The 21,226-nt window shown below is 43.4% G+C and overlaps 1 long non-coding RNA gene, 1 other non-coding gene and 1 pseudogene across 3 annotated transcripts; 2 read left to right on the forward strand and 1 right to left on the reverse strand.

Annotated features, from left to right (window-relative positions):
• Positions 1-22: 22 nt before the first annotated feature.
• LOC125974391 (U2 spliceosomal RNA) lies at positions 23-213 on the reverse strand. Its single transcript, XR_007483518.1, has one exon. It is a non-coding gene; the product is annotated as a U2 spliceosomal RNA (small nuclear RNA).
• Positions 214-4,757: 4,544 nt separating this feature from the next.
• LOC137840552 (uncharacterized) lies at positions 4,758-18,348 on the forward strand. 2 transcript variants are annotated; one of them, XR_011087287.1, is made up of 2 exons: positions 4,758-7,181; positions 18,087-18,348. It is a non-coding gene; the product is annotated as an uncharacterized lncRNA (long non-coding RNA). The 2 variants fall into 2 exon arrangements; XR_011087286.1 differs by lacking the exon at positions 18,087-18,348 and adding an exon at positions 7,782-8,307.
• On the forward strand, positions 10,991-11,073 carry LOC125974393 (U2 spliceosomal RNA; annotated as a pseudogene).
• Positions 18,349-21,226: the final 2,878 nt, after the last annotated feature.

The following is a 21,226-nucleotide window of genomic DNA, read 5'->3' on the forward strand; positions in this document are numbered from 1 at the left end:
GAACTACCGATTTGACCAGGAGAGGAGGTGCACCGTTCCTGGAGGCACTGCAATACCAGGTCAATGCGTGGAGTGGACGGGGCAAGCCCTTTCCCCATCTCCCTAACCCAAAAATATAATTAATATGTGGTCCGCGGATAGGGGACGTATCAGATATTAAACTGATAAGAACAGATACTACCCTTGATCTTAGCCAAAAGGCCGAGAAGCAATAACTGGAAATGGGTCTGAGGCAACGACTTAAATAGAGAGACCAATTCCAGTTATGGTTACATAGATCGACTAATGCTAATGCCACATACTGACCCCTGTGAATTCCCCAAATGTGGGGATCTCTACTGCATAATTTCTGCTTGTGGGGGATTGCGTTCTTTCTGTTTAGAACTAAACATTTGCGCAGTAGTATGTACACGGAGTTTAGGTCTACAGTGCTGTGACACACTGAACGCTTTTGAGTAGTGATGGACACATGAGGCTTCCTTGGTGTAACTGCCGAACCCGAAGCAGATGTGTCTTTCGCCGCTGGGCGGAGCTGTTGCGGCTCTGGCGAAGCTTCAAGGTTTGCATGGTGTGCAAATTATTTTTGTGTGAATTAATTGTAGTTCCTTGTTATTTGTATATAGTTTGTAGCACTGTCTTGTTGATATTAAGTTGCGATAGAAACCGGGGGTAAGTTAGACTTCGAGGGCACTTCCTGTTTCCTGGAAAGAAGCGGAAAGGTGACGTGATGCAACAGCGCAATAGTTAACGACCGACCTAGGATGCGTCATCGCGAAGCTACTAAGTTAAAAACAGTAAAGTACCCAGTTGTTCACTGGCAGGCCAAAGTGGTATGTATGTTTTACTTTTACTTTTGTATTTGATATGTATGTTTTGTAAATCTAAGTACATCTATGTGTTGTCGCTAGTCCTATGGTGTGGCTGTGATGTCAACGAATTAAGATCACAGTAAACATCTGTAACAAAGAACTCACGTCTCTTTAGTGAAGAAACTGGAACACTTGGGATTTGAAGCTTTCCCACCAAACGGTTTGCGAATAGGTTCACAAACCCCCCTGCTGGTCAAAAGAAGTAATTTATTCCATTAATGAGAATTACATTCACCTCTATACAGTGGCGCCTCGGTTTTCAAACACAATCCATTCCAGAAGGCTGTTCAAGAAGTGAATCATTCGAATTCCGAATCACATTTTTCCATTACAAATAATGGGGAAAAAAAATTATTCCGTTCCAAGCCAAAAAAAAAAAAACGCCTTTTTTAAGCAGTTTTTTCATTTGCGCATTTTTGTCCAATCGCGCAACTGCAGCGCACCGCCGAACATGCAACCGTAGCGCGTCGCCGACCACGCAACTACACCGCGCTGGTCGCATTTTTGTGACAGACCGTCGCTGAAATTTAGAAAATATTTTAAAGTTCTGATGTACTTTCCAAAATATAAGTGGACATCAGTGCGCAGGGAGCTTAGTTTTGTCCAATCGCGCAACCGCAGCACACCGCTGAACGCGCAACCATTGCGCGCCGCCGACCGCGCAACCGCACCGCGCTGGTCGCATTATTTAAGTGGACCTTAGTGCAGTGCGCAGGGAGCTTAATTTGGTCCGATTGCGCAACCGAACCAAAGTAACGAAAATACAATAACAACGGAGTCAGCCGGCATCCGGGCTGCGCAGTCGGGATGTCTTGGGTCCTCCTGGCTCATCTCGCGAGGTTCGACCTCCGAATTTTGTTCGACAATCGAAGCAAAACAATCTCGAATTTTTTGTTCGAATTCTTATTTGCTCGAGAACCAGGACGTTCGAAAACCGAGGACTGCTCTCACGGACAAGAAAATTTGATCGCATTACCCCAATATTAGCCAATTTACATTGGCTCCCGGTCCATTTAAGATGTGACTTCAAGGTTCTCCTATTAACCTATAAATCATTGCATGGCTTAGCGCCTTCATATCTCGCCAACCTAGTTGTTCCTTATGTTCCGTCTCGTAACCTTCGTTCACAAAACGCTAGTCTTTTAGTGACACAGAGGGCCAAGAAAATGTCTGCAGGGTCTAGGGCATTTTCTATTTGAGCTCCAGAGCTTTGGAATGCCCTACAAATGGATATTAGAACTACTACCTCTCTAGAAACATTTAAGACACGTTTAAAGACACATTTCTATGATATGGCCTTTAATTAACCTGTAGTGGCCGATTCGGCAGGAGTTTGTTTTTGCTCCCTCTCCCCATCCCCCGTCCCCCCACCCCTCCCCGGCTGGGAGGTGGTTCGGTGGCACTCAAGCTGAGAGCGGCTATCTGGATTCTCGTGGACCACTTCAGGATGAGGGAACTGCAGCTTACCTTCCTCGAACACACTGCCAGGACAATCGAGGGCACCTCTGGCAGCTCTTCGCTTTGACTTGGACATCCACTTTTTCATTGATTTTCATATTAAGTATTTTAGGTGCCCTCTCTGCATCCATTGCAGCCTGGTGATCCTGAAAGGGGGATCCTTCCATCTGTGGTCCCTTCTCAAGGTTTCTCATTTTTCTCCTGGTAGGGTTTTTTTGAGGTTCTCCTTGCCCTTTTGGGAGCTAAAGATCAGGGGATGCTTTGAGAATAAGTGTCAATTGTTTGTCTATGTGAAGCCCTTTGAGACTGCTTGTGATTTAGGGCTATACAAATAAACTTGACTTGACTTGACCTGCTCAGTTTGTGGCCAAAGATTCTCTCAGAAGGTAAATTTAAAAACACATGCAAGAACACAAACAGGTGAAAACCATTTTTCTTACTCAGTTTGTGGCCAAAGATTCTCAGAGAAGCGAAACTTAAAAAGACACACAAGAACCCACACTGGTGAGAAAAGCCTTTTTCCTGCTCAATTTGTAGTCAAAGATTCTCAGAGAAGGGAGAGTTTAAAACACATACAAGAACACACACAGGTGAGAAACCTTTTTCCTGTTTAGTTTGTGGCCAAATATTCTCTCAGAAAGTAAACTTAAAATCACATGCAAGAACACACACAGGTGAAAAACCTGTCTCCTACTCATTTTGTGGCCAAAGATTCTCTCTGAAGAGAAACTTCAAAATCCACTATTTGTCGGACCCCACGAGCGGTGACCTTATATGCAAGGCCTTTTTGTTTTTTTTGGTTTGGCGCCACTGTGAGTGGAAGCCTACCAGCAGTGTTCTCTCTTTTGTACTTTATTTTGTTCTTATCTCCTTTTTCTTTCTTTCTATTTGTCCATTCGGCAATGCTGGTGCCTTCGACTGCACCTCGGCGTGTGCAGATTGTTTCGGATCGGATATTTTTTTTCCCTGGGAGCTGGGATGGCTGTACACATCGGTCGTGACTCTACGATGGCCATCCTGCTCATCCGGCTCATGCTGACCGGGTCTCTCGCCTTGGCCTCGCAGCCGCGACCCATTTGGGAGGTCCGCTCCCTCGTGCTCGTAGGAACCTTGCCGTACCAGCCCCATGGTGACCATCTGCACGTGTCCCGACTGGGTGCCCGGGACGCTGCTCACACGTTTTCTTGTTTCGTGATGTTTTACGGATTTACGACCACGGTCCATTGGGCGCCGTTGAACTTGACTGCCCTTACACCTGTTTATGGACCCTATTAGGCTATTTTGTGTGTTTTGAGGTGTTCTTTGGAATTGAGGGAGTCTGGTTAGCCGCTGTTACTTTTCTCCTTTGTCTTGTTGCTTTGCTTTGATGGCTTTTAACTTTCGTGCTTACTGGCTTTCTTTGTGGCACCGTTGTGTGGCAGCCTTATAGGAGCCTATTGAGTTGCGCTCATGTCATCTGAGTCTTTTATATACCCGCTCTGTGGTATGAATACTGCTGGGGCCTGAATTTCCCCACCCCCAGGGATCTATAATCAATCAATCAATCAATCAATCAATCAATCAATCAATCAATCAATCAATCAATCAATCAATCAATCAATCAATCAATCAATCAATCATCTGGAGATGATTTTTGTCCGATCGCGCAACTGCAGCGCGTCGCCGACCGCACAACTGCTGCTCGCATTATTGTGACAGAGCGGTCGCTAAAATTTACAAAATATTTTTAAAGTCCTGATGTACTTTCCAGAATTTAAGTGGACCTCAGTGCGCAGGGAGCTTAATTTGGTCCGATCGCCCAACCGCAGCGCACCGGGCGCTCACTGTCGCATTGCTTTGGGAGCGTCTTTGTGTTTTAGGATTGCTTTACTGCTCCCACTTGCTTCCTTTGGAGGCACGATTAGAGTTGATGCAATCCTCAGAGTAACGAGAATCTAATAACGAACGGAGTCAGTTGGCATGCGGGTTCTCTCGGCTCATCTCGCGAGGTTCGACAACCGAATTTCGTCCGACATCCGAAACAAAAAAAAAATCTCGAATTTTTTGTTCAAATACTGATTTGTTCGAGAACGGGGACATTCAAAAACCGAGGCTCCACTGTACAAAAATTTAAAACCAACCTTCGACGGGGATGAAGCTGTGAACCCAGGTGTGCAGACCACAACGGACTAGCATTTCATCGCCATAAACTCTCAGCCACCTCGTCTTGAAAGTCTTGTGTTGACAAGTCACGGTATGTATGTTGTGCCAAGACACTTTGGATGTGAAGATAATGAAAATCCGACTAGGATGTGATTTGAAATGATGAGTGGCAACCCATCGCCTAAATATCTCAGCCATCGCATCTCATGCATGAGTTGTATGGGTGACATGATATGGTATGTACGGTTTACTAGTATAAGCCACAAGGTAAAATGATACGATACTTTAGATGTGAAACGAAGAAGAGCTAAGCCACAATAGAAGTGACACTGTCAACAAAGAAAAAGGTTTTTTCAATGTTGTCTTACCCCAAATCTTTGGGATCATCGGATCTGCACAGTTGGATAGTTCCACCAACATTTTAAGATCAACATTCCTTCATGGTTTGCCTGGGTGTCCTGGCTGAAGATCCTAAATAAAAGACCCTAAACTTATTGTGATATCATATCGGTCATGATCGTATAGCATGGTGGCCGTAGCATCCTCGGAACGAATCTGGGTCATGGCGTAATTAAATTACTTTGCTGAATTTGTCCGTTGTTCACTGTTGCCAAACAGACTTCTGTTGAACACAAGCTTCCAGACATTACGTCCACCTACGTTTTAACATCAACTTTATTTTATAAAGTTCTTCCTAATTCATCTTGGCGAAACTCCCTCAGGCGTTCCCATCTTTTTTTTAGGCCTGACTGCCACGAGGTAGCGGTAGACACACAATTATGACCCTGGAAGTGCACGCCCAAACCGACTATGATATTAATCAGAATTCATTAATCACTGAAATCCAGTCCTCAGGTCCATGTCATATTCGCTATCAATCGGAACGTAACAAAGCTGTTTCTACCCAATCACGAACTGGGGACTTTTCGCGTGTTAGGCAAACGTGATAATCACACTATGGAAACATCTGCTACGGTGGTGCACCTTACTTACTGGCCCAAAGTGTCCCTCATTCATTCACATCTTCAGTGAAACCTCCCCAAATCCCCATTCAAACATGCAAAGCATACTATTCGACATGAAAGCAAATCCATTTGTATCATATAAGGACTTTTGACTTGTGATCTGGTGCTACCTCTGTGGAGTTTGTAGGTTCTCCCTGTGCCTTCGTAGGTTTTCCTTGGGTTTTCCTCCCACATCACAAAAACATGCTTGGTCAGCCGATTTAGTAATCCAAATTGCCCATAGGTGTGGTGCAAGTGCGAATGATTGTTTGTCTCTGTGTGCCCTTCGATTGGCTGGCAACCAGTTACAATATGTCCCCCGCCTACTGCACCATTGGCTGCTGGGATAGGCTCCAGCTCGCCTGCGACCCCCCGCGGTACAGATAATGAACGGAAAGGATGGAAGTGAATGGGGATCCAATTAGGGCCTGAAGAGGGAGCCACAGCAATGTGCAGATACTCTTATTAGTTTATACAAACATATATACTTCATCATATCAATCAATGTGTAAATAATTTACCCAAACATAGTTGCTCAATCAGAGCACAGACACAGCACACAGAGCTTTGTGACTTTCACTTACACATAGGCAGTGAGCACAGACACGGCACACAGAGCTCAGTAAAGTTCCATGGCGCATAGTCACAAAACATTCAGTAAATAACAGGATATTCAGGTGATAACAGAACATACCTTATCCTTCCCTCCCATTCCCTTCCTTGTTCCTGCTTTTGGTCAGTATAAAGCCTTCTGATCTGGAGTGTGACCTTGTTGTTTCTTCTGCTGAAGTGCCTTGTGCACTGACCGCCATTAAACAACCTAATATCTGTTACAAAAACTGTTACTCCACATTTTTGTTTTCCTTGCTTAACGATGGACATCTTGAACAAAACGCAACAGCCCGTTTTAGCTATGCTATTCACAGCCTCGGCTTGACAAACTGAGCTTCAATTCCCTGACACAAAGTTTAAAATCAAAAGGATCTTAAGACTTGTTTCCAACCAGGGACCTTCAGCGTGTGAGGCAAATGTGATAACCACTATACCGTGGAAACTGCGCTGACACACATAGCCTTTTGAAGAGCCTGGCAAAAGTTATACAAAAGTGCGAAACCTAGTTTTCACCCAGTCTCAAATCAGGTACCCTTTAGCGAAACGACTTAGCCTGGGCTCGGCAAATAGGGCTTCAATTCCCCGGCGCGGAGTTCATTTCTTTGAATGAAAACATTGCTTTTGCTGGCACAGTTTTGAAAAGCAAATCAAAAAGTTCATAAGTGCCTGCTTTCTTCCTCACTCACTTTTGTTGAACTTTTGCCGGGCTTCTCAAAATGCTTTGGACGTCACAGCAGTTTCCATAGCGTAGTGGTCATCATGTTCTTCGAAGATGCGAAACAACCCCTGTTTGAGACTGGGTGGAAACAACGTTTTCTAAATTTATTTGTCAGTGTTGTCTGCTTTGCAAAGTGTGCCAGGGACACCTCTGCAAATGTGAGCCAGAAGCTCTCTGAGTCAGCAACAGCCAGGTGTGCGACACTCCGCTAAAATGCTCCCCTGACCACGTGTAGGGTGAAACCAGCCTCTAATCTGTGTTTCCATTTTTTTTTTTTTACCTTTAACTGTCAAGCCAACTCTTTCCTTCTTGGCTTGGCCAGCTGACTGCAGACCCACTCCAGAACTGCCTCCAGTTCATCCATCCAGAAGACATTCAGTGAGTGCAACTTATCAGGGTACAACCTAGTGGAGCCTAATCTGTTGGTTCATGGTCACCCCTTATGAACGTTAAAACCTTTTCATGCCCATATCGCTTATTTCGAGTTGCTTTTATTGTTCATCTTGTCATTCGATGATATTCTCATTCTTGGCTATCCTTTCGCCATAGTTAGTTTATTTTTTATGTATTCATTATAATTTCAATGTAGATTTGGTAAATAATGTCCACATTATACAGCTGCATTGAGTATTGTTTGTGTGTGCGTGTGTGTGTGTGTGTGTGTGTGTGTGTGTGTGTGTGTGTGTGTGTGTGTGTGTGTGTGTGTGTGTGTGTGTGTGTGTGTGTGTGTGTGTGTGTGTGTGTGTGAGTGCGTGTGCGTGCCTGTGTGCCTGTGTGTTCATGCGTGTGTGTGCGTGTGTGTGTCTATTCCATGGTGTAATGGTTAGCACTCTGGACTCTGAATCCAGTGATCCGAGTTTTAAGTTTCAGTGGGACCTCAAATATTTGGTCATATAGTATTTGATAAAGTAATCACATGTTCTCCAAGTTACAATGTCAACTGGTGGAACTTACTTTAGATCTTGGATGGTTTTAAAGCTAATGCTCTTCTGGATTACCGTGTAATCGGTCGAGACCGGCTTCCTGCTTATCCGGCTGGTGCTGACGGGTCCCTCGCCTTGGCCTCGCAGCCTTGTGCTCGTCGGAACCAACGACCTTCGCCGTGCAAGCCCCGTGGTGACCATCTGCACGTGCCCCGACTGGGTGCCCAGGGTGCCTGTTTTGTGATGTTTTCACCGATTCACGACCACGGTCCTTTGAGCGCCGTTGAACTGGACTGCCCTTTCACCTGTTTATGGACCCCGTGGAGTGTATTTTGTGTGTTTTGGGGTGTTCTCTGATATTGAGGGGTGCTAGTTGGCAACTGTTACATTTTTTCCTTTGTCTTTTTGCTTTGGTTTGCTGTGATGTCTTTGTGGCGCCGTTGTACGGTGCCTTATGAGAGCCTATTGAGTTGCGCTCATGCCATCTGTGTGTCTTTTGTGTACCCGCTCTGTGGTATGGGTTCTGCTGGGGCCTGAATTTCCCCACCCCCGGATCAATAAATGTTCAATCAATCAATCAATCAATCAATCAATCAATCAATCAATCAATCAATCAATGTTTGCATGCTGTGATTGTGAGCACTCTGAATCTAGCAATACAAGTTCAAGTCTTGGTGGAACTTCCAATTTGTCAAAGTCAAAGTCAAAGTCAGCTTTATTGTCAATTTCTTCACATGCCAAAGACACACAAAGAAACCGAAATTTCGTTCCCCCCTATCCCACGGTGACAAGACATGGCCCACAACAGACAAACAAGTAAACAAGTATAACAAAAGCGTCCCGAATAAATAATGAATAAATAACAACAAATAAATAAATAAATAAGAGGAGCAAAAAAAAAAGGAGCAAGTGCGCGTACAGCAGACATTCCAGAAAATAGCGCAACAGTGCCGCACGCTACGCAGAAGGGGGTAGCGAGTTCAGGGCCCTAACAACCTGGAGAAAGAAGCTGTTGGCGAGTCTGGTGGTGCGGGAGCGCAGGCTCCTGTACCTCTTCCCAGAGGGCAGAAGGTCAAACAAAGAGTGAGCCGGGTGACTCACATCTCTCGCAATCGAGGTTGCCTTGCGGGTGAGATGGGAGGTGTAAATGTCCTTCAGGGAGGGGAGCGAAGCACCAATAATCTTACCAGCCATATTCACTATGCGCTGCAGGGCCTTCAAGTTCTGTTCAGTGCAGTTACCACCCCAGACAGCGATGCAACTGGTAAGGACGCTCTCAATGGTGCCACGGTAGAATGTAGTCATTTACATGGAAAAAAAAAATGAAAATTCCAATTCAGTACTTTGTGTACAGCCCTATGAGTGTGTAAGCCCTGCCTCCACTACTTTTGTCACTTTCGTAAAATGAGCGCTAGTGCATTGTGCTCAGAAAAATTATGCTCCTCCTTCTGCCACTGCTAGGGTTCTATGGTGTAATGGTGAGCACTCTGGACTCTGAAGCCAGTGATCCGAGTTCAAGTCTTGGTGGGACCTCAAATAATTTGTCATTTAGCTGGGAAAAATTTACAGATGGCAGCAGCTTGTGGGCTGCCCCATGAAATCGTATGCTTCCCTACACCTGAGGGTTTCATGAGCACTCTAGAGTCTGAATCCAGTGATCTCAGTTCCAGTCTCGGTTGGACCTCAAATCTTTGGTCATATACAGTCATATGCAAAAGTTTGGGCACCCCTAATCAATTTCAAGATTTTCTTCATAAATCCTTGGCTGTTCGGATCAGCAATAGCAGACAGACACAGTGATATTTGAGAAGTGAAATGAAGTTTATAGGAGTTACAGATTTGTCAAGAAGAATGGTCCAATATACCTTCAACCAGAATCCACACTCTCATTGGAAGCTATAGGAAGTGTTTAGAGCAGTGGTTCTTAACCTTGTTGGAGGTACCGAATCCCACCAGTTTCATATTCGCAATCACCGAACCCCTCGTTAGTGAAAAAAAATACATATATGCCTCATAAACTGTATGCATTGAGGATGGGTCGACTTCCATGCAGCACAACCAACGTGTGGAAAATATTATGCACACGACATTTCTTCTCGAAAGCATGGCTTGAAAGAAGGTCCAAAGCAGACAAACTCCAAACAGCAGAAGATGGCTTGATTCCATCGACCTCTAGGTTATGGGCCCAGCACGCACCCGCTGTGCCACTCTGCTGCTCAGTGCTAGAAGTTCTTCAAGTCCTCTAATCGGCAAACAAGCATTTGGTTCCAACTCGCAACTGGATTCTGATTGTCACTCATATTGTTCATTACATTATGAACAAAGCTCAGTCGGGCAGCACTAACCTGGATGCTGGTGGAGAAACCAACTTTTTATCCACTTTCATGTTTTAATAGAATTGTCAACAAAATTCAATGTTGGAACTGCAGCTGGTAGGTAGTGTGGCTGAGCGGTCTAAGTTGCTGGATTTAGGCTCCAGTCTCTCCTAAGGCGTGGGTTATAATCCTCTGTCAGTTCCGTACTATTCTTCTGGCCCAACTCTTTTCGGTGCAGCCGTTGTACATATGATACCCTGGAAAGTTCTTGGCGAATTATCAATCTTTGCCTTTCATGTTCATCGGGACTACCCTTTTAATAGGTACCTACACTGTGTAGTTGGATAGAGACTGGTCAAAGGGGACACATATATGCCTCAAGAACTTCATGCATTACTGCGAGTGAAGAAGAGTGAACAAATAAGTCGGCAGACAGGTTTGCCGATTTATTAGTGCCCAGAAGAGCAGCACTCTGTTCCGTACTGTAACCTGTTAGGTTTCTTCCCAGTTCTTTATCTTTAATGCTCAATATGCTAACAGTAATTACCAAGAGGCAGCCTTCACAGTTTAACTATTTAATGTATGCCAAAATGATCGATGCACAGCTGTGGAGCCTTTTCTGCGAGATGCAAAAGAAGGTCCCTCTCCCAGCGCCAAGGTTCCTGCTCTTATACTACTCTGGCCGCCTTCCTGCAAGGAGGCGACTCTGCCTAGCCTGTGTGATAATGTGTGACCTTGTCGTCTTAACCGAGAGCGACTTCTACATATGTGCAAAGGGTGTCATAGAGTAGAGAAAGCTAATAAAGCAAGAGAAGGGTTACAGCGATATAATGGCATAGCTCACGCTCCCTAGCTAATCACATGTGCCAAAGAGGCCTATTCTAACAAACCGTTGGTGAGAATGGGTAGACGGGGAAGCCTGTAAGCGTGTCCCTCACTCGCATACTCCATCGCTTCTCTGCCTTTTGGCTAAGATCAAGTGTAGTATCTGTTAGAGATTTGTTCACTCCAATTTATTTTGCAAGAACCACACGGGAGACAAGCAAGTTCTTTTAGACACCTGCAGGTGGAGAGTTCACACGTTGAAGGAGTGAAGTCTGAAGCTCCCCCAACTGCAAGGACATATTTATTAAGAGAAACAGAGTGGGGGTATGGGTAGGCTGAATAGAAAGCCCTTGTCCTCTAGTCTAAACATCTCAGGGGATGTTTTACGATCTTGTGATAAGGAGGACAAGGTAAGGCATTTATTACCTGTTGCATTCCAACATAATCCTATGATAAGGATACTCTGTAAAACCCTAACATCTCCCTCCTGTTTTATCATATGATTATGCCACCCCAAACAACAAAGACAAGTAAGAAAAAAAACATATATACGTATAATGAAGAAAGTAGAATAGTAAAAATAAAAAAAACAACAAACAATGTTAGCAACACTTTCCAGTGAAGATGAAGTATTACCTTAATACCCCAGATCAAACTTATTGTGTAAGCGAAAAACCTGCTGGCCAGATGTTATTAGCAGGAAAATTCTTACACGGCACCTTTGGCCTAGGCGACCAGAATGCTATCTATAAAAAATAAAAAGAAAAACACAGAAACAATACATCATTGTATCCATCACTTGCGAAGCATTTTCGATGGTCAAATCAAAAAGTTTCCGTAATACATGCCCAACAGAACAGCATCTACGCAATCCACGTCTCATCATCATTATCACATCTGTCACGTCTAAGAAGTTGTATATGTGCTCGTGTTTTCGTCAGCTGATGATGTTCTAGTCTGTAGGTGTGTTCCGTCACACACACCGGCGCACACGCTCGTGTCCAGTTGGCGGGCAGCATCGGATAAACCTTATGACCACAAAGCCACCAGCCATTCTGTATGAAGTATGTTCCGTTCGATGGTGTAGCCATGTTGGTTGGAGAGCGCCTTACACCTTGAAAACGGCTCTCTCATCCTGGCACACAGCGGTGATGTCCAAAGCTCCCATCCAGTTTCCTCTTGGAGAGCAGTCGTCGTTAATGCATTTGTGGGTTCTGCAACCTTGGATGCAACATCTGTAGTCAGCAGGACTTGAAATGGTCCCTCCCGTCGTGGCTGGCCCAGTTCCTTCTTTTGATGACCTCGATGTAGACCCAGTCTTCTGGATTGATGGGGTTGTCGACCTGTGAGGAGGAAAGATCAAGCGGCAGTAAATTTGTCTTTGACACAGTTTGAGCGTCCTGATCATATAATCTGCCAAGGACTGCTCTTCATCTGTTGTTTGCAACTCTCGTAGTCAATTGTCGTGCCCATTTAACTGGCAAATAGGAGTGTTTGCGGGAAAAATTTGAACACCTCCTAATGATTCCCTTTAACCAAAAACTATTTATGACAGGGGCGTTCCCATTTATTGCCTCCTGGTTTAAAAGAGATTGTCTTACCCATGCCTTCTTTCTCCTCACACGCTTGCACCCACACAGAGTGCGCACACACACACACACACACACACACACACACACACACACACACACACACACACACACACACACACACACACACACACACACACACACACACACACACACATCTCTCGTGTAGCTTCTTTTGATAGAATCTCCTATCGGTAACTGTATGGCAGACGTTTTAGCATCTAATCCCATACTCTGCTCTCTCGCTTCTACTTTTTAATGTCGGTGCAGTCGTAGGTGGCCCCTATTGCAGTCATTGTCTTGTTAACTGTCGCCTTGTGACTCCTATGCATGATTGTGTGAATGTCAAAAATTGAACGTAGCTAACTTTCTGACCATCCAACCTCCACTGTGGTACAAAAACCTTAGTATTGTATTGAGTAGGTACATTGAGCAACCTAGCTTCCTCCTGACTGCCAAATGTCCTGTTCTAAAATTTATATAACTCGACCTCTACGTCTTAAGCTTGATGAGCCAAAATATCAGATCTTGCTCTTGTTTCCTACCGTTTTAGCCTATTTGTTTTATCCAAATCCGTTCAATCTCTGATTATAACGCTTTTCTCTGTAGTCCTACGTATTTTTCAAATTTTTATTTATTTATTTATAAAATCTCCTCAGTTCTGTCAAACTCAGTGCACAATGAACCTCCCTTCCACTTTGAACCAAGCTTCACCAAATTTGGTAATGCCGTAGCAAGGAGTGCGATTTGGTTGTCGGACACTCCAAGTCCATATCTTTTTGCTGCACTTCACCCTCTCAAGTTGGTGTTCTTTTGTTGTTGCTTCAGAGCGACCCCATCCATCACTCTTGAATGAGTCCATTGTTCAAATGAGTCAATTTTCATCATTGTGAGTTCCTCCGCTTTTCACTGTCTTTTCCGTCCCCGAGGATGTTGTCTGTCCTCCGGAGTGTACTTGCCCCTCTCCAAGCACAACAGTAGTCTTTTCTTGTCCTTCGCCAAAGGTCAAAGGTGCTTCAGAGCCAGGCACCATTTTGTAGTTGTTCACGGCTGCAGGCGAAGACTCGGATTGGGTTTCAGGGGCCCTGACACTGAGAATGACAGGCTGGGACGTCAAACTTGTAAGACTATCTCCAAATTTAGCTGCTTCCATCAATTTGCTGGTAACATTTATTTACCAAACTTCAAATTCTCCTAATAACAGCGGTCTCGTTTTTATATCGTAAATCCTGCAACTCATCCTATTTTTCAGCTACATTTTATCTATAGTTCCAATTTAATCGGACAGTATGTTGTCTTCAGTATCATTATTGAAAATCAACTCATCGAGGTCTGCGTTCCACATCAAGCCCTGATCTTTATGTCTTGACCTCTCACATGTTATTGTCATGCTTGCTCAAAAATGTGACTTAGAGTATGGTGCTGTGAATTCTCAATCTCCCCAATGAAATTGGATCCCACCTCGTAGTTCTTATCGTTCTCATGTTCCTGTTAGCCTGCAATTGTCCAAATCAAAAATGTTTTCTTTTAACTGTCTTTCTTTTGAACCTCTAAATCTCTCGTGTTGCAAACCTATCTACACCAGAACAAAAAATTTAACACAGTATAACACCAAATGTATTCGAAAATTCATTGTCATAAAGTGTTGTATTATTACTATCTTCCACTACCTGTCCTACTCACTCCCTCCTTTTGAGGCTTGGCAACGCCCATGACTCACACCTTGACAAACTTTTTGGGAGAATGCGTTCTGTACTACATACGATTCCATCATCATTTAATTTGACTTTCTTTCCAAAACGCTTCTCAATTTCTCAGTTCACACATCTTCTACATGTGTTACTGGTTCTCCAGTTTTTTTTCTAGTTAATTATCAATCCAAAAGCTACGTGTTTCTTTCTAACATTCAACCTGCTCAAAATCACTCTTTCATCAAAGTCGCTCTACTAATTTTCCATAGTAGTCGCCAACGACTTCAACCATTCAACCTTTCATTCAGGCAATCATTCATCAATGCTCATCATATGCATCTCACACAGTCTCCAAAAAGGAGTCATACTATCACATTGGTCCCAATTCATCCAAGCTCACCACACAACATTCATATATCATTTTCAACTCAGGTTTCCTGGTAGAACAATCCACCAGTCCAAAAAAAACTTAACTAAAATAAACAACTGGCAAATTTATCAGAATTCTTTCTTTGTTTTTAAATTTGAAGAACTCAATCTCTCAGATTTAGCTTGCATTTAGAATTTTGCATAATCTTATAACACAACCAATCAATTATTCCTATTAAATGTAGCATTGCAAAATCTTAAATTCACAATTTAGCTTCTTCCAATTCCTGAAAGCATGTTCTGTCGTTTTTTTTTTTCTTTCTTTTTTTTTTCTTCTTCGAATTTCTCATGTGTGCTCGACACTTAACATGCACTAGTGTGGATTAGTTTCTGCTCGCAAACAGATTTCTCTCTCTCTTTTCCTCTATTTTTTTTTTCTGTCAAAATTGTTTCTGTTCTGCGGTGTTAATTGAATAGACAACAGTCTAGCAAATTTCTTTATACTAAAAGTTTAGCCAATCTTCATCAATTTGGGACTTTAACTTTAACTTTAACACATACGCACACACATGCACAGCTCTCGCATGCGGAAGGTAGGTCTCAGCAACAATGATTCGTCACAGGCTGGCCATTTCCTGTGGTCGATCAGGAGCTGGTCCCTCCCATGCACACGAGGACAGCACATTCTAATTTTATTTATTTATCTTCTAGAAGCAAGTTGCATTTCTTTACCACGTGATTTGCATATTTTAACTTTAGTGTAACACAATTTGAGCTCTAGTCATTTGTAATTTGGGCATACAAACAGCATTGTCATACTTCTTGGATGGACAAGACTTCTAATAATCTAAAAAAATTATAATAATCTGACAATGACATGTTTTGCTGTCATATGGGCATCTATTCTTTCTTTCTCTGTATGAGCATAAGTGGTCAAAGATCAGGAAGCTTGTCATGCTAAAAATTTGGCTTTTCCTCTGCCCCTTCCTGCACCCTTTGATTGATATTGCTTTGCAGAACGACACACTCTTGCAAAGTGTCCTCGTTTCCCACAGTTCCAACAGTTGTCAGTATCTCGTGGGGGTTTTGAATTATATGGCGGCCTGCGACCTTGTTGCCCTCTACCTCCTCCTCTGCCTTGCTGGGACCCTTGGAAGAAGACTGTTGTATCTTCATCTAGTTCATCATCATTATCTAGATGAAATACATCAGAACTTTTGCCTTTTTTGATCACTTTTTCAGCATGTCAAGCACATTGCATAGTTGTTGTCACACTTGCAACATCCACTTCCACCAAATGTTTCCTCACCCAGTTGCCTATTTCAGGGCGGAAATTAGTGAGGAGCGCATTTTTAAGCTGTTGTTGATAAGCACTCTCAGCTGTATCATTGAATGGGATGCCACTATGCACCCTGAATTCTTTTTCAAATCTCAAATGAAAATCATCAGTATCTTCGCCAGGCTTCTGTTTTATTGCTGCCAAATGACCATAATTCGCTCGTCTTTGAAATATAGTTCGTACTCTTTGCACAAGACCATTCCATTGTGCTGCATACTTCCCTCCCAATTGATTTCCCTCAACGGGATAGGGAAAAGGCCCTTGATTATTTCTGCCTGTATAATTTCCTCTAACCTTTGCCCAGTCTTTTCCCAAGGAGGACATTGCAGCTTCTCCTGCCTCATGTCCATTCAGTCTATAGGAATGTATAATTCCAGCCATGTCATCTGCCCATTTATCTGGGTCTTCAGCAACAGGGGTAACCCCTTCAACTGCTTTTCTTGCCTCTTCCAAAGTCCATGGCCGGAAAACATATGTATGTGGGAGTTGGTCTTCCCCTACAAGAGGATTTGGCACCTGTATCATTGGGCACACATCAACCTTGTCTAAATTTTGAGAAAATCTCGCAGCAGTGGTCAAACTTCTTGTTTGTACAGGACTTCTAATAATGTGACCCTGACTTCTTTTGCTGTTATATGGGGGGGGGGGGCTGAATTTTTCTTAAACTTGGATACAAGTTTTGTGTGCGAGCGGAAGGCCCCTCTTGCTCCTCTGCTCGAGCTGCCCCTTCAGCGTCGGCTGGAGCCGTGGCCGCGGCAGTGCGCCTGCGCACTGTGGCCTCATTGTCTTCCGGCCTGACAAACATAGTCTCAGCCTCATCACCTTTCATCTTTCTATCTTTTGTCTTTTGGATTTGTTCTCTTCTCTCTTGTGAAGCTTTTAACCACATTTTAGCACAATCCAATTCTCTCTCTTTTCTTTTCTTTTTCAGTCCATTTTTTCTTTTTATTCACACTCTCTTCTAAAACATCAACTACTATCTTCCACACTTCAACTCTCAACTTCCCTTCTACTCCATACTTTTTCTTCCACTTCGGCATATATTGCATACAATTAAGAAATCTACTCGCCATGTACTTCTCATCTCCGTCAAGAGGTAGAGATTTACCGTTTTTATTTTCTTAATTCTAGTAGTTTTAGGTTATATAATTTCTTTTTCTCAAAAATATTATTATTATTACTTATTTATTTCTTTTATGTCTTTGAGGATCCTCAATGCAGGTTTAAATTGACCTTTCAACAAATTTCTAGCCTGTATTATTGCCGTGGATCAATGCTAGAACTGCTATTTAGTCAATTTATCCTACCAGTCACACACTCAATCACACAAACGCCAGCGCTTTTTTAGGCCTCATAGCTTGGACAAACCAAAGTCGTATCTCATAGCTCGGACAAACCAAAGCCGTATCTCATAGCTCGGACAAACCAAAGCCGTATCTCATGGCTCGGACAAACCAAAGCCGTATCTCATGGCTCGGACAAACCAAAGCCGTATCTCATAGCTCGGACAAACCAAAGCCGTATCTCATAGCTCGGACAAACCAAAGCCGTATCTCTCGTGCACACAACTTCAGGCCCTTAACTTACTTGTCCCCTTGGTTCGTTGCACTGCCGGGTCCCGTCAATCCACCTCTGTCAGACGAAGGCAGACCTAAGATGCTGGCCCAGCGAAGAATTCTCTTCCCAGGACTTTCTTCTCCAGGTCCTCCTAATGGACACTGGCTTGTCGACAATGCATCACGTCCTCCTTCGTCAGCCAGATAGCGGGTATGAGGGATCCCGGGTTTCGGCACCAAAATGTTAGAGATTTGTTCACTCCAACTTATTTTGCAAGAACCACACGGGAGACAAGCAAGTTCTTTTAGACACCTGCAGGTAGAGAGTTCACACGTTGAAGGAGTGAAGTCTGAAGCTCCCCCAACTGCAAGGACATATTTATTAAGAGAAACAGAGTGGGGGTATGGGTAGTCTGAATAGAAAGCCCTTGTCCTCTAGTCTAAACATCTCAGGGGATGTTTTACGATCTTGTGATAAGGAGGACAAGGTAAGGTATTTATTACCTGTTGCATTCCAACATAATCCTATGATAAGGATACTCTGTAAAACCCTAACAGTATCTGTTCTTGGGTTTGGGGGATTAAGAGAGCTGACCGTAGAAGAGAGAATTTTAACCATAAAAGTGGTGATTTTACCCTTGCTTTTACTAATCAGTTCTGTTTTCATCCCAACAAGTAAGTTGCTTTTAGAATTGGACCGAGCCATTTTTTACTTCACCTGGAAATCCAAGTCAGAGGGACTGAAGAGGGACACCATGAAGAAAAAGAAAAAAAACGGAGGAGAAGGAGTCCCGGAGTTAAACCTCTTCCTCGGTAGAAGATATGTTGCCCTGCACCTGTGAAGCGCGCTTTGTTACACCAAATGCACCGAAAAGCCAAGCAATGACACGATTCCGGATGGGCTCATACCTTTGGAAAATAAAGCTAATACCCACCGACCAAAGAATTCCTGTGTCTTTTAATCTGTCACCTTCTTATTCCTTAGTCAAGAAGTTTTTGAAGAACTTTAAATTAGAGCAAGAGAATAGTGAAATTTTAACAAATCACAGGTCTATGATCTCTGTCGTACAGGAGCAGGAAGCGGCGTGTCCAGTGCACGGGCTTGCATTCGGCGAGCCCACAACAGTTTGACACAATGTCAACCACCGCGCCCTCTCGAAACAAACTCCGGGACCTGTTACGGGTGGTGGTCCATGATGTCCTCCAAGTCAGGTCCGTTATGCACTCCCGGGGCATGTCAGCGCTCTCAACGTGCCCCCGACCTGGCTGTGGCACCCAGGAGTCGGTGTTGCACCTGCTCTGGTAGTGCAGGGCTGCTGTAGACTTGTGGGCGACCTGCAATTCCCGGCAAGGGAAGCGCTGTATGCAGACCTTGTACTCTATGGGGTGAGCCCATTGAAAATCAAGCAAGAAAACTTTACAAAGCAGTGGCTCACCTTTGCTGCCATCAAAGACGCCATGTGGACTTCCAGAAATTTGCTGGTAAGGAGGCACAGACATCCTAGGAGCCATGTTGTCTGGGGCTTCATGCCCCTGGTAGGGTCATCCATGGCAAACGGATCCTAGGTGAGGGGCCAGACAAAGCACGGCTCTCACAAGCCCCTTATGAAGAAAAACATAAATGGATTCCGTTTTCCGAGGTGGGGCTTGAAGGCGAGCATCAACGCCGGGTCAAACGCACCTCTTTCCATAAGGCGGGTTTGTCTTAGCCGGGTTCGGAGATTCGTCCGTAATCTAACCACCCGAGTTAAATTAACTCCACCGGAATCAATCTAATTTCTGTACGACGCCAATCCCTCTCAAGTCACCCGAAGCTCGAGCCGAGTAACTCAATTCGAGGCAAGACTTCGAAGTGACCGCATCGTATTGATGGCTCCCCGCTAATGTTTGAAGTTCTTATTATGTTACGGATATTTTTAGATGTCTTTGTTAAGACCTCAGGGATTCGTTTGTATAGCGCACCCAAGCACTAGTTTTGCCGAAGTAAATGTTGATATGGGTCCGTTCCACTTGGTCGCTCATGCAGCGAGCCGACCAACTTGTTTATTCGAAAGAGAATCAAATTAATAAAAGTGTGACAATAATAGCATTTAAGAAGAAAATTACTGCACTTTATATTATTAATTCCAACTTCTTATAAGTAGATCTAGCACTTAAAGGTCGGAGTGCTTCACCCCACTTGATTGCTTTAAAAAAGAGTAACAACTTTCTTAAAACAAATAAAAATGTTTTACTCTATTTAGATTTGCCCAGTAATTGATTTGGAAGGCAAGTCTATTTTTCGACCGCGTCCTGTTTAACTTTTGACGCGGCCCGACAAATTTAGGAACTGGGCCGCGCCCGACAGACAATCGAAATTTTTTTATCCTTCACCAACTCTAATAATCTATTTTAACCATCGCCATTATTTTATCTAGAGGAAGTAAATTTTCAAACGAATTAACATTTAACAAAATTAACTTTTCCCTTAAATATTTACGAAAGTTATTTAATTCTCTAACATGTTCGGAGTTGCTTTTTACGTGGCCCGTCAAAAAGGGGAAACAGGCCCGCGCCTTTCAAATAATTAAATTATTTTTAGTTCTACACTAAACCGATAATCCGATTTTTTTTTATCCTTCACCAACTCTAATAATCTATTTTAACCATCGCCGTTATTTTATCTAGAGGAAGTAAATTTTCAAACGAATTAACATTTAACAAAATTCACTTTTCCCTTAAATATTTACGAAAGTTATTTAATTCTCTAACATGTTCGGAGTTGCTTTTTACGCGGCCCGTCAAAAAGGGGAAACAGGCCCGCGCCCTTCAAATAATTACATTATTTTTAGTTCTACACTAAACCGATAATCCGTTGTAAGCACTTTCGTTAATTTATTCAGACGAAGCAAACTTCCAAACGGATTGAAATTAACCCGTGTCTTAAATAACTACGGGAGTTATTTAATTCTCTAAAATTGTCTGAGGTTGCTCTTATTTATTACGGTCCTAAGTTATACCATAATAATCCCCTGCACATTAATCAAATCGTCAAATCAACCCCAAACATTCGATTGCACATTCAGTACAGATCAGCGCACATCGAAGTAGATAATATACAAAACACATTTATTGACGAAACATGAAATCGAATTACAAATCTCAATTACTCGAGAAACCGAACAATTCCACTCACTGATACCCGTGTTAATAAAATCATTCAATCCCAGAACAATTCGATTGCAAAACACAATTCATGACAGAGGTAACTGCACTGAACAGAACTTGAAGGCCCTGCAGCGCATAGTGAATACGGCTGGTAAGATTATTGGTGCTTCGCTACCCTCCCTGAAGGACATTTACACCTCCCATGTCGCCCGCAAGGCAACCTCGATTGCCAGAGATGTGAGTCACCCGGCTCACTCTTTGTTTGACCTTCTGCCCTCTGGGAACAGGTACAGGAGCCTGCGCTCCCGCACCACCAGACTCGCCAACAGCTTCTTTCTCCAGGCTGTTAGGGCCCTGAACTCGCTACCCCCTTCTGCGTAGCGTGCGGCACTGTTGCGCTATTTTCGGGAATGTCTGCTGTACGCGCACTTGCTCCTTTTTTTTCTGCTCCTCCTATTTATTTATTTATTTATTTATTTATTTATTTATTGTTGTGTTATTTATTCATTATTTATTCAGCACGCTTTTGTTATACTTGTTTACTTGTTTGTCTGTTGTGAGCCATGTCTTGTCACCGTGGGATAGGGGGGAACGAAATTTCGGTTTCTTTGTGTGTCTTTGGCATGTGGAGAAATTGACAATAAAGCTGACTTTGACTTTGACTTTGAC

This window comes from Syngnathus scovelli, chromosome 8, assembly GCF_024217435.2.
Source record: "Syngnathus scovelli strain Florida chromosome 8, RoL_Ssco_1.2, whole genome shotgun sequence".
NCBI lineage: Eukaryota > Metazoa > Chordata > Actinopteri > Syngnathiformes > Syngnathidae > Syngnathus > Syngnathus scovelli.